This window comes from Ranitomeya imitator, chromosome 5 (genome assembly GCF_032444005.1).
Source record: "Ranitomeya imitator isolate aRanImi1 chromosome 5, aRanImi1.pri, whole genome shotgun sequence".
In the NCBI taxonomy this organism is placed as follows: Eukaryota; Metazoa; Chordata; class Amphibia; order Anura; family Dendrobatidae; genus Ranitomeya; species Ranitomeya imitator.
The window spans coordinates 22,020,344-22,033,681 of record NC_091286.1 but is presented as its reverse complement, the minus strand read 5'-3'; the positions used below and the strand labels follow the sequence as shown (position 1 = coordinate 22,033,681).

Below are 13,338 nucleotides of genomic sequence, written 5' to 3'. Positions count from 1 at the left end.
TTTGTTTAGAGGTCTAAGGTTTTTATTTAGGTGTCTGGTCTTACATCTATGTTAGTTTTGGTAGACTGGGGGCCAATATTACAGTAGCCTGGGGTCCGTGTTTAGGGGTATGGTCTCGGGTTTGTATCTCAAGGGGCTAAGCCTGGAGTCTGTCTTTAAGATACCTGATCTGGGGTCTGTATTTCCGTAGGGGTCTGAATTGGGGCCTCTATCTAGGGGGCAAGACTGGAGATGGTATTTATTTAGTGGTCCATTGTCTATATTTTGGGGATGTGGTCTTGAGTTTGTATACAAGATGTCCGGTCTGGGGTCTTTATTAAAGGGGTCAGGTCTAATTTCTGTATTGAAGAGTCAGGTGTCCATTTCGATGGTCTGGAGTTAATACATATAGTAACGGGTCTGAGGTCTGTATCTAGGGGGTGGGTTCTGCTTTAATTAGGGGGTCTCTATGTTGAGTGTCTGGACTGGTGTTTGTAAATATATATATTTATTATGGGTGGTCTGTATTTTTTTATCTTTTATTTATTTATTTTTTTTTTTTTTTTTTTGGGGGGGGGGGGGATGGTGTCCTGGGTCTGTATTTTGAGTGCATGGTCTGTTATGTGCTTTATATAGTATTAGTACCTAGAAGATAGGGTCTTTATTAATTTAGGGGTCTGGTCTGAGGTCTGCATTTATGTAGGAGTCTACATTTTGAGAGTGTGGTTTGGGGTCTGTATTTTTGGAGTGTTGTCTGGAGTTTGTATACAAAGATGTCTGGTCTGGGGTCTTCATTAAAAGGGTCAGGTCTGGTGTCTATTTTGATGGTCTGGAGTTTGAATATATAGTGTCTGGGGTCTATAATTGGAGGTAGGGTCTGTATGTGTTTTTTTTTTTTTTCAGGGTCTGTATTTTGAGAGTCTGGTTCGAAATCTGTATACATAGCGTCTGTATGTAAAAGGTAGGGTCTGTATTAATATAAGGGTCTGAATTTTGAGTGACTGGTCTGGGATTTGTGTCTACCATGTCTCAGCTGGTAAAGTATGTTGGGGGCCTGGGTCTGGGATCTTTTGGCCAAGAAGTGTGGTACTGCTTCGTCCCACACCTAAACCAAGATTGGTAAGGATGGGTATGTTACACGCAGGGAGATTTGGTTTTAAGTCTTTGCGGGTTGGCCCAATGGTCACATCAATCAATGCCTAGAGATTGGGCAGATCAAATACCCAAAGTGTCCAGATATGGTGACTCAAAAATACGCGAACCCCACTTGTCCTCTGGTGGAGTAAATCCTCAATGATGGCTCTTGCCGGATGCTGGTGGGCAGCCCATGCTGAAGCCAGGGGTAAGATGAATCCTTCTGACTCGACGCAAGTTTACGGGGGCTCTTTCTTCTTTTGGAAAAAGATTGTGATTGACCGCGTCCTTTCCCAAGCTTTGTGTTGCAACTGGCTGGAGACTTGTGGTCAGACGTTGACTTACAGGCTAGCTACCTTCGGTGGCACTAGTGAGGCGGCTTTCTTTGTTCTTTTTTTTTATAAGACATGGGAGTGGTTCCCTTTAAATGACATGAAAAGAATATTATCTGCCCTTCCCCTGCACACATAATCTATGCGAGGATGTACATCCCTTTACTATGGGAACCATGTGCTGATAAAAGGGCAATCCCTTCTATAAATGAACTTCCAACACAGAGGATGTGACGTGACCTCGGCCGGACGGCTGCAATCCCAGGGATGGTACAAGTCACTCTTCCCAGCAGATGGCATGAAAATAAAAATCCTGAGAAAGCACAGAGTATTTATAACTGGCCAGACAGCGAGCGCCCATCACACCGCAGAGAAGGCGCTTATGAGGCTATTAGCAACCATGGGGAGAGCAAATGTGTGTCCGTCTATATTCTGCTATCCTACTTCAATGCTAAAAGTAACAGGATTCTTCAGGGATTTCCCGGCTGCAGCCCTATGGATTTCTATAGGAAGCAAAGTAGGAAAAGAAGCAAGCTACTTCCCCCTAGCTGAGGTCTTACTATAGAGAAGTGATACCAAAGAGACTCTGAAAAGCAATATAATAAGTCCTGTCTGCCTATATAAGACATGACCCCAGACCAGACCATAAACTAAATACAGATCACCCCCCAAAGAACAAACTCCCCAAAAAAGACCCCAAAATCTCTAAATACAGACCCCCAGAACAGACCTAAAAACAAATAGACCCCCAGATCACTAAATAATTACAGACACCTTATATAATCTCCAGTCCTGACCCTCAAAATACAGAGACTAGACCAGACCCACAAATACAGACCCCAGACTCATAAATAATGACCTAGACCAGACCTCAAACTAGACTCCCAAATAAATAATAAACAAAGACCCCCAGATCCCTAAATACAGACCCAGATCAGACTGTAAATAATGACCCAAATCAAACCTCAAACTAAATACAGACCCCTATAGAACAGATCCCTATATAAAAACAGACCCCCAGATCCCTAAATACAGACCCAGATCATACCGTAAATGATGACCCAAAGCAAACCTCAAAGTAAATACAGACCCCTCCAGAACAGATCCGAAACAAATACAGACCCCCAGATCCCTAAATAAATACAGACCCCCCCAGATCCCTAAATAAATACAGACAACTTGTATAATCTTTAGACCTGACGATCAAAATACAGACCCCAGATCAGACCCCATACTAGACACAAACAAATAGATCCCAGAAAAGACCCTATACAGACCCCAAACAAATACAGATGCCAAAAGAAAACCCCCAAATACAGATCCCAGATCAGACCCTATAAACTAAGAGAGACCCCCATGCTAAACCATTTACAGAAATATAGACCTTAAAACACATCTCTTAACTATGGACCCCGGACCACTATGTAATAGACCCAAGGCCCCCTCAAATACAGTCCTAATAACAGACCTAAAACCAAACCCTGTATACAAATACAGACCCCCTAACTTGCCCAATAACCCCACCTTCTTCATCCCTACAGCTCGCAGTCCTCTTCTCTCCTGGGCCCCACAGCAGACACTGCAGAACTCTGTGGAGGGGAGTGAAGAGGACGGCAGAACCTCGGAGAAGAGACCCTAGTAATCGTCCAGCTCTTGTGGGGGTCTCCCCTTTTTTTTGAGAGCAGTTTTTGGACACTTTTGGAGAAAAGGCAATGATGTCTCCAAGAACAGATGTAACGCTACATAATATGAACTACTGGCATTGTGATGGTGGCAAAGGTCATAGAGGAGAGAAGGTGGTCGCCGTCCGCCCCGCGCCATGGTGTAATGTGCGACTACAGGGCAGAATTAGCCAGGAGGCTGATTGGCACTATCAGGGTCCACAGACCGGCTTATCGCCCACAGCAGAGCTCCGGGCAGCAGGCCAAAGATTAAACACTAAAGACGGCGACCAGGCCGGCTAATTCACGTCAGAGCTTTATTAAAGAGCGCGCTGGCACGGCGGCGCATTACTGCCCGTTAAAGGAGCGACTCTTAAGCTCCTTAGGAATGCGGGGGGCCATCTGCGGATGCCATCTGTCACAACATTTTTTAAAGAAAAGGCTGCGGAGGAATCTCAAGTATTTTCAGCTGCTGCTCAGATCGTAGTTACCTGACTCCGTAAAGTCGCCGGAGCCGCACGGATAAAACCGCCATTAAAGATGGAGTCACCAGACACAGGCGGGCGCGTGCTCCTCACGGCTCAGCTCCGCCATGTCTTAACTACATCTCCTTCTAGGAAAGTGAGCCATCACTCAGCTTTCCTAGAGCCCAGAACTGTAAATCTGTGCCATTTGGGGGGAGAAAGCACTTGCCGCTCATCGGGCTGTAAGATAGATAGATAGATAGATAATAGATAGATAGATATATGTATATAATTTCACACGTATATAACAAGGTGATGGAGCAGGGGTCACCACGTGACATGGCTGCTGCAAACCAGACACAAGCAGCCGTAATCCTAAAACATAAGGAGCGCACATGTACAGAAAGCAAACATGGCGGCCGTGTCCTCGATAACACCACTACATGAGGGAACGGGTCACTGCCTCCCACAAGATCGGCACACTCCCCTACTGAAGACTCTGTACAAGAAGTAGAAGACATATAGAAAAAATATCGGCACGACTGAGGGAATCTCACAGACCAGAGACTTTTCCTATAGGTTGGTGAGGTGATCCGACTGCTGAAGATGGAGGGATCGAGGCTCCGCGTAACGACAGCGGTGAGATAAGGGCACAGGAGGTGTACGAGCCAACTCTGTAATGAGCAGGTGTCGGCTGTGTTATACAGCCAGCACCTGCCTCTAACAGCAGCGACTGGCGCTAGATCCGATCACTGCTGATAAACCACATCAATGCCGCCGACAATCTCTAAACATGAATTGTGACTGGCATAAACGTACCGCGTGACCAGTGCAGCTCACATTGCCTCTCTCTACCATATGGTGCGACCATTGGGTGCTGATGGGCTGACATGGCAGCCGGAAGCCAAACGAAGGCCTCGTGGCTGCCATCTTTGTACAGCCAAACACTGCAATACTATAGAAGGATCATACAGTAGAAGTCCCCAAAAAGGGACAAAAAAAATAATGAATATAAATCACCCACAAAAATCTTTTTAGAATCGCCCGTCCGAGCCATCAAAATATAAAAATGCATTTTATTTTTTGTTGCTGCCTCTAAAAACAGCTATTGACATGGGCTCATCAGCGGAAAAAAAAATGACAGGAGGTGGAAAATGGCGACACAAACCAAATAACTAAAAAAATATTCAGAATATTTTTTAGCCAATAAAAGATAAATATCTTGGTTATTTTCGGCATCTCTGTAATTGAATCCTATCACCAGGACATTTGTACTGCACGACACAATCACATATGTGCGTGTGCTGGACAGGACAAAACAAGGAAAAATTTGGAAGCGGTCATGTGGGAAATCGCCTGACTGTCCTTTCTACGGATGAGGGGGATTGTTGTCGATTGTTTACATGACACGACCATGGGCAGCAAAGGGCCTTCACGTGACGCGCATTGGGAGATGAAAACATATTGTAACCTCACATTTTACTACAAAGTGGACAATCCCTTTAATATCGCTTCTACAGAAAATCTATATGGAGCGGTAAATAAGGAGCAGTTGCCCATAGCAACAAAATATCAGCTCATTTCCAAGATGCCTGCTGGAAAAGAAAACCAGTAACATGATTGGCAGAACATCCCAAAGTAACCAATCGGATATCAGCTTTCATTTCTGATCGGAAGAATTGCCTACAGTAACTTATCACAATGCAGCTTTCATTTTCTAAGTGCCTTGAATGATGAGAGAAGCGATCTGATTGGCTGCAATGAATAAATACTCCAGTTACCTTGTTCCTAAGGGCCGCTCTCATTATATACAGATTTTATATGAATCTGTGCTCCTAGATGACTTCTGAGGAGACCGAACAATAAAACTACAGACGGATGGAAAAAATGAGGAGTCAAAAATGTTAATTAAGAGGGTTTAGTTAATAAAATGAAATCCAGGAGTCTAATAAAATGGCTGACATAATATCCCTGAATTTAGCAACTGTAAAACCATTAATGGTCGGAAACACACATATACTGCCAAGATGGCACCAGCCGAGAACGGAAGGGGTGTAACATGGAATCTGATATACAGGAGGGTCAATGATTTTACATTAGTGACAACTATAATATATATAGGAGCAGTATTATAGTAGTTATATTCCTGTACATAGGGGCAGTATTATAGTAGTTATATTCTTGTACATAGGAGCAGTATTATAGTAGTTATATTCTTGTACATAGGAGCAGTATTATAGTAGTTATATTCTTGTACATAGGGGCAGTATTATAGTAGTTATATTCTTGTACATAGGAGCAGTATTATAGTAGTTATATTCTTGTACATAGGAGCAGTATTATAGTAGTTATATTCTTGTACATAGGAGCAGTATTATAGTAGTTATATTCTTGTACATAGGGACAGTATTATAGTAGTTATATTCTTGTACATAGGAGCAGTATTATAGTAGTTATATTCTTGTACATAGGGGGAAGTATTATAGTAGTTATATTCTTGTACATAGGGGCAGTATTATAGTAGTTATATTCTTGTACATAGGGGCAGTATTATAGTAGTTATATTCTTGTACATAGGAGCAGTATTATAGTAGTTATATTCTTGTACATATGAGCAGTATTATAGTAGTTATATTCTTGTACATAGGGGCAGTATTATAGTAGTTATATTCTTGTACATAGGGGCAGTATTATAGTAGTTATATTCCTGTACATAGGAGCAGTATTATAGTAGTTATATTCTTGTACATAGGGGCAGTATTATAGTAGTTATATTCTTGTACATAGGAGCAGTATTATAGTAGTTATATTCTTGTACATAGGAGCAGTATTATAGTAGTTATATTCTTGTACATAGGGGCAGTATTATAGTAGTTATATTCTTGTACATAGGAGCAGTATTATAGTAGTTATATTCTTGTACATAGGAGCAGTATTATAGTAGTTATATTCTTGTACATAGGGGCAGTATTATAGTAGTTATATTCTTGTACATAGGAGCAGTATTATAGTAGTTATATTCTTGTACATAGGGACAGTATTATAGTAGTTATATTCTTGTACATAGGAGCAGTATTATAGTAGTTATATTCTTGTACATAGGGGGAAGTATTATAGTAGTTATATTCTTGTACATAGGGGCAGTATTATAGTAGTTATATTCTTGTACATAGGAGCAGTATTATAGTAGTTATATTCTTGTACATAGGAGCAGTATTATAGTAGTTATATTCTTGTACATAGGAGCAGTATTATAGTAGTTATATTCTTGTACATAGGGGCAGTATTATAGTAGTTATATTCTTGTACATAGGGGCAGTATTATAGTAGTTATATTCTTGTACATAGGGGCAGTATTATAGTAGTTATATTCTTGTACATAGGAGCAGTATTATAGTAGTTATATTCTTGTACATAGGAGCAGTATTATAGTAGTTACGGTATATTCTTGTACATAGGAGCAGTATTATAGTAGTTATATTCTTGTACATAGGGGCAGTATTATAGTAGTTATATTCTTGTACATAGGAGCAGTATTATAGTAGTTATATTCCTGTACATAGGAGCAGTATTATAGTAGTTATATTCTTGTACATAGGGGCAGTATTATAGTAGTTATATTCTTGTACATAGGAGCAGTATTATAGTAGTTATATTCTTGTACATAGGGGCAGTATTATAGTAGTTATATTCTTGTACATAGGAGCAGTATTATAGTAGTTATATTCTTGTACATAGGGGAAAGTATTATAGTAGTTATATACTTGTACATAGGGGCAGTATTATAGTAGTTATATTCTTGTACATAGGAGCAGTATTATAGTAGTTATATTCTTGTACATAGGGGCAGTATTATAGTAGTTATATTCTTGTACATAGGAGCAGTATTATAGTAGTTATATTCTTGTACATAGGAGCAGTATTATAGTAGTTATATTCTTGTACATAGGGGCAGTATTATAGTAGTTATATTCTTGTACATAGGGGCAGTATTATAGTAGTTATATTCTTGTACATAGGGGCAGTATTATAGTAGTTATATTCTTGTACATAGGGGCAGTATTATAGTAGTTATATTCTTGTACATAAGGGCAGTATTATAGTAGTTATATTCTTGTACATAGGGCGCAGTATTATAGTAGTTATATTCTTGTACGTAGGAGCAGTATTATAGTAGTTATATTCTTGTACATAGGAGCAGTATTATAGTAGTTATATTTTGTACATAGGAGCAGTATTATAGTAGTTATATTCTTGTACATAGGAGCAGTATTATAGTAGTTACGGTATATTCTTGTACATAGGAGCAGTATTATAGTGGTTATATTCTTGTACATAAGGGCAGTATTATAGTAGTTATATTCTTGTACATAGGAGCAGTATTATAGTGGTTATATTCTTGTACATAAGGGCAGTATTATAGTAGTTATATTCTTGTACATAGGAGCAGTATTATAGTAGTTATATTCTTGTACATAGGAGCAGTATTATAGTAGTTATATTCTTGTACATAGGAGCAGTATTATAGTAGTTATATTACTGTACATAGGAGCAGTATTATAGTAGTTATATTCTTGTACATAGGGGCAGTATTATAGTAGTTATATTCTTGTACATAGGGGCAGTATTATAGTAGTTATATTACTGTACATAGGAGCAGTATTATAGTAGTTATATTCTTGTACATAGGAGCAGTATTATAGTAGTTATATTACTGTACATAGGAGCAGTATTATAGTAGTTATATTCTTGTACATAGGAGCAGTATTATAGTAGATATATTCTTGTACATAGGGGCAGTATTATAGTAGTTATATTCTTGTACATAGGGGCAGTATTATAGTAGTTATATTCTTGTACATAGGGGCAGCATTATAGTAGTTATATTCTTGTATATAGGAGCAGCATTATAGCAGTTATATTCTTGTATATAGAAGCAGTATTATAGTAGTTATATTCTTGCATATAGGAGCAGTATTATAGTAGTTATATTCCTGTACCTAGGGGCAGTATTATAGTAGTTATATTCTTGTATATTGGAGCAGTATTATAGTAGTTATATTCTTGTACATAGGAGCAGTATTATAGTAGTTATATTACTGTACATAGGAGCAGTATTATAGTAGTTATATTCTTGTACATATGAGCAGTATTATAGTAGCTATATTCTTGTCAATAGGGGGCAGTATTATAGTAGTTATATTCTTGTACATAGGAGCAGTGTTATAGTAGTTATATTCTTGTATATAGGAGCCGTATTATAGTAGTTATATTCTTGTATGTAGGAGCAGTATTATAGTAGTTATATTCTTGTACATAGGAGCAGTATTATAGTAGTTATATTCTTGTCAATAGGGGGCAGTATTATAGTAGTTATATTCTTGTACATAGGAGCAGTATTATAGTAGTTATATTCTTGTATATAGGGGCAGTATTATAGTAGTTATATTCTTGTACATAGAGGCAGTATTATAGTAGTTATATTCTTGTACATAGGGGCAGTATTATAGTAGTTATATTCTTGTACATAGGAGCAGTATTATAGTAGTTATATTCTTGTACATAGGAGCAGTATTATAGTAGTTATATTCTTGTACATAGGGGCAGTATTATAGTAGTTATATTCTTGTACATAGGGGCAGTATTATAGTAGTTATATTCTTGTACATAGGGGCAGTATTATAGTAGTTATATTCTTGTACATAGGGGCAGTATTATAGTAGTTATATTCTTGTACATAGGGGCAGTATTATAGTAGTTATATTCTTGTACATAGCAGCAGTATTATAGTAGTTATATTCTTGTACATAGGAGCAGTATTATAGTGGTTATATTCTTGTACATAAGGGCAGTATTATAGTAGTTATATTCTTGTACGTAAGAGCAGTATTATAGTAGTTATAGTCTTGTACATAGGAGCAGTATTATAGTAGTTATATTCTTGTACATAGGAGCAGTATTATAGTAGTTATATTCTTGTACATAGGAGCAGTATTATAGTAGTTATATTCTTGTACATAGGAGCAGTATTATAGTGGTTATATTCTTGTACATAAGGGCAGTATTATAGTAGTTATATTCTTGTACATAGGAGCAGTATTATAGTAGTTATATTCTTGTACATAGGAGCAGTATTATAGTGGTTATATTCTTGTACATAAGGGCAGTATTATAGTAGTTATATTCTTGTACATAGGAGCAGTATTATAGTGGTTATATTCTTGTACATAAGGGCAGTATTATAGTAGTTATATTCTTGTACATAGGGGCAGTATTATAGTAGTTATATTCTTGTACATAGGGGCAGTATTATAGTAGTTATATTCTTGTACATAGGAGCAGTATTATAGTAGTTATATTACTGTACATAGGAGCAGTATTATAGTAGTTATATTCTTGTACATAGGAGCAGTATTATAGTAGTTATATTACTGTACATAGGAGCAGTATTATAGTAGTTATATTCTTGTACATAGGAGCAGTATTATAGTAGATATATTCTTGTACATAGGGGCAGTATTATAGTAGTTATATTCTTGTACATAGGGGCAGTATTATAGTATATTCTTGTACATAGGGGCAGTATTATAGTAGTTATATTCTTGTACATAGGAGCAGTATTATAGTAGTTATATTCTTGTCAATAGGGAGCTGTATTATAGTAGTTATATTCTTGTACATAGGAGCAGTATTATAGTAGTTATATTCTTGTATATAGAAGCAGCATTATAGCAGTTATATTCTTGTATATAGAAGCAGTATTATAGTAGTTATATTCTTGCATATAGGAGCAGTATTATAGTAGTTATATTCCTGTATATAGGAGCAGCATTATAGTAGTTATATTCCTGTACCTAGGGGCAGTATTATAGTAGTTATATTCTTGTATATTGGAGCAGTATTATAGTAGTTATATTCTTGTACATAGGAGCAGTATTATAGTAGTTATATTCTTGTACATAGGGGCAGTATTATAGTAGTTATATTCTTGTACATATGAGCAGTATTATAGTAGCTATATTCTTGTCAATAGGGGGCAGTATTATAGTAGTTATATTCTTGTACATAGGAGCAGTGTTATAGTAGTTATATTCTTGTCAATAGGGGGCAGTATTATAGTAGTTATATTCTTGTATATAGGAGCCGTATTATAGTAGTTATATTCTTGTATGTAGGAGCAGTATTATAGTAGTTATATTCTTGTACATAGGAGCAGTATTATAGTAGTTATATTCTTGTCAATAGGGGGCAGTATTATAGTAGTTATATTCTTGTACATAGGAGCAGTATTATAGTAGTTATATTCTTGTATATAGAGGCAGTATTATAGTAGTTATATTCTTGTACATAGGAGCAGTATTATAGTAGTTATATTCTTGTCAATAGGGAGCCGTATTATAGTAGTTATATTCTTGTACATAGGAGCAGTATTATAGTAGTTATATTCTTGTATATAGGGGCAGTATTATAGTAGTTATATTCTTGTACATAGGGGCAGTATTATAGTAGTTATATTCTTGTATATAGGAGCAGCATTATAGTAGTTATATTCTTGTACATAGGAGCAGTATTATAGTAGTTATATTCTTGTACATAGGGGCAGTATTATAGTAGTTATATTCTTGTATATAGGAGCAGCATTATAGTAGTTATATTATTGTACATAGGGGGCAGTATTATAGTAGTTATATTCTTGTACATAGGGGCAGTATTATAGTAGTTATATTCTTGTACATAGGGGCAGTATTATAGTATATTCTTGTACATAGGGGGCAGTATTATAGTAGTTACATTCTTGTACATAGGGGCAGTATTATAGTAGTTATATTCTTGTACATAGGGGCAGTATTATAGTATATTCTTGTACATAGGGGCAGTATTATAGTAGTTATATTCTTGTACATAGGAGCAGTATTATAGTAGTTATATTCTTGTCAATAGGGAGCTGTATTATAGTAGTTATATTCTTGTACATAGGAGCAGTATTATAGTAGTTATATTCTTGTATATAGGGGCAGTATTATAGTAGTTATATTCTTGTACATAGGGGCAGTATTATAGTAGTTATATTCTTGTATATAGGAGCAGCATTATAGTAGTTATATTCTTGTACATAGGAGCAGTATTATAGTAGTTATATTCTTGTACATAGGGCCAGTATTATAGTAGTTATATTATTGTACATAGGGGGCTGTATTATAGTAGTTATATTCTTGTACATAGGGGCAGTATTATAGTAGTTATATTCTTGTACATAGGGGCAGTATTATAGTATATTCTTGTACATAGGGGGCAGTATTATAGTAGTTATATTCTTGTACATAGGGGCAGTATTATAGTAGTTATATTCTTGTACATAGGAGCATATTATAGTAGTTATATTCTTGTACATAGGAGCAGTATTATAGTAGTTATATTCTTGTACATAGGAGCAGTATTACAGTAGTTATATTCTTGTATATAGGAGCAGCATTATAGTAGTTATATTCTTGTACATAGGAGCAGTATTATAGTAGTTATATTCTTGTACATAGGAGCAGTATTATAGTAGTTATATTCTTGTGCAACAGGGGATAATACTAGTAGGGAGATCCCCCTACACAGAGCAATACCTAGAAGCCTCCATAGAAATGGATCTGCCTCCTTTGTAAGGAAATGTTGTGTTTTCCAAACGAATAGGAGGAGACACCAAAAAGACAACTAGAGAGCGGAGATACCAGACTGGCACAGTGCTGGAATGTTGTCGGACATGAAAGGGATGTTCGGCATACTGAGAAGGAAGTAGAGTCCTCGGAGGGCACAGCGAGGGGCAAGAATCTCACTTTTGGTACATTACTGTGAGTCTGACATAGGGGCTGAGATGGGAGAAATGTACAGGACATTGGCCAGAAAGTGAAATGCGGGCAGCAGCAGGCACTGGGCAGATGCTTGTCAAGAAAATATGTCCTCCATTTTAAAATACATTTTAGGGACCTTCTGTGTTAAATCCCGCTTTCCATGACCTCCATATTCTTCACTTTGGAGGACTCCACACATTACATTGTACAGACCACTGACCCCCACAAAATGTGTAATACTTCATTTGCCCTGTAGGAGTGCTAGAGAAAAAACAAAACACTCGTTTGTGAGTCAATCAAGAGATTACAGTCGATTAATTGGAGCCCAAGTAACGGGATACCCTGTGATCAGACGAGTTTAAAGGGAAGAATTCCAAAAGCAAAAAGCCCTTGCACCCTGGAGAGAAGGTGGAGGCGGCCATCTTTACTGCTTGTTTAATATAAGCATTTCTTGTATTTTTTTCACATCCCAGAAGCAGAAAATTCATCTTCACATAGCAAATAATTACAATTCCATACGGCCCATGAATTTCCTCTTAAGATCGCTCGCTGCCATCCAGGATAAAGCCGATCGTAAAAAAAAAAAAAAAATCCAAATTGTGAGCGGAACAACCACATAATTTCATATACTCCGTGACTGGAGTCTATGGGGGAACCATCTGGGAAATGTATTGAGTGAAGAGACACGAGAGGCCAAATCTCTCAATAACCTAAGTGGCGTAGTTAAGTCACCGGAGAGGCCGATCGTTGAGGCGGGTCACCATTACAATACATATAACACCTAAAGACCTAGAATATATCCTGACAACTTAAAAGGGACTGTCCACTTAGAATAATTCCTATACAATAAGGTGATCAAAGGATCGCTGGAGATCAGCAGTTATGAAGCCTGGCAGTAAGTGGTCAATTCCTCTGCAGTGCCACCTCTGGT

General features: G+C 37.3%; 1 protein-coding gene across 3 annotated transcripts in view; it reads right to left on the bottom strand.

The window, feature by feature from the left end:
- The window catches only part of CDC42BPA (CDC42 binding protein kinase alpha), a 152,404-nt gene that overhangs the window by 66,110 nt on the left and 72,956 nt on the right, over nt 1–13,338 (bottom strand). The window lies entirely within an intron of this gene.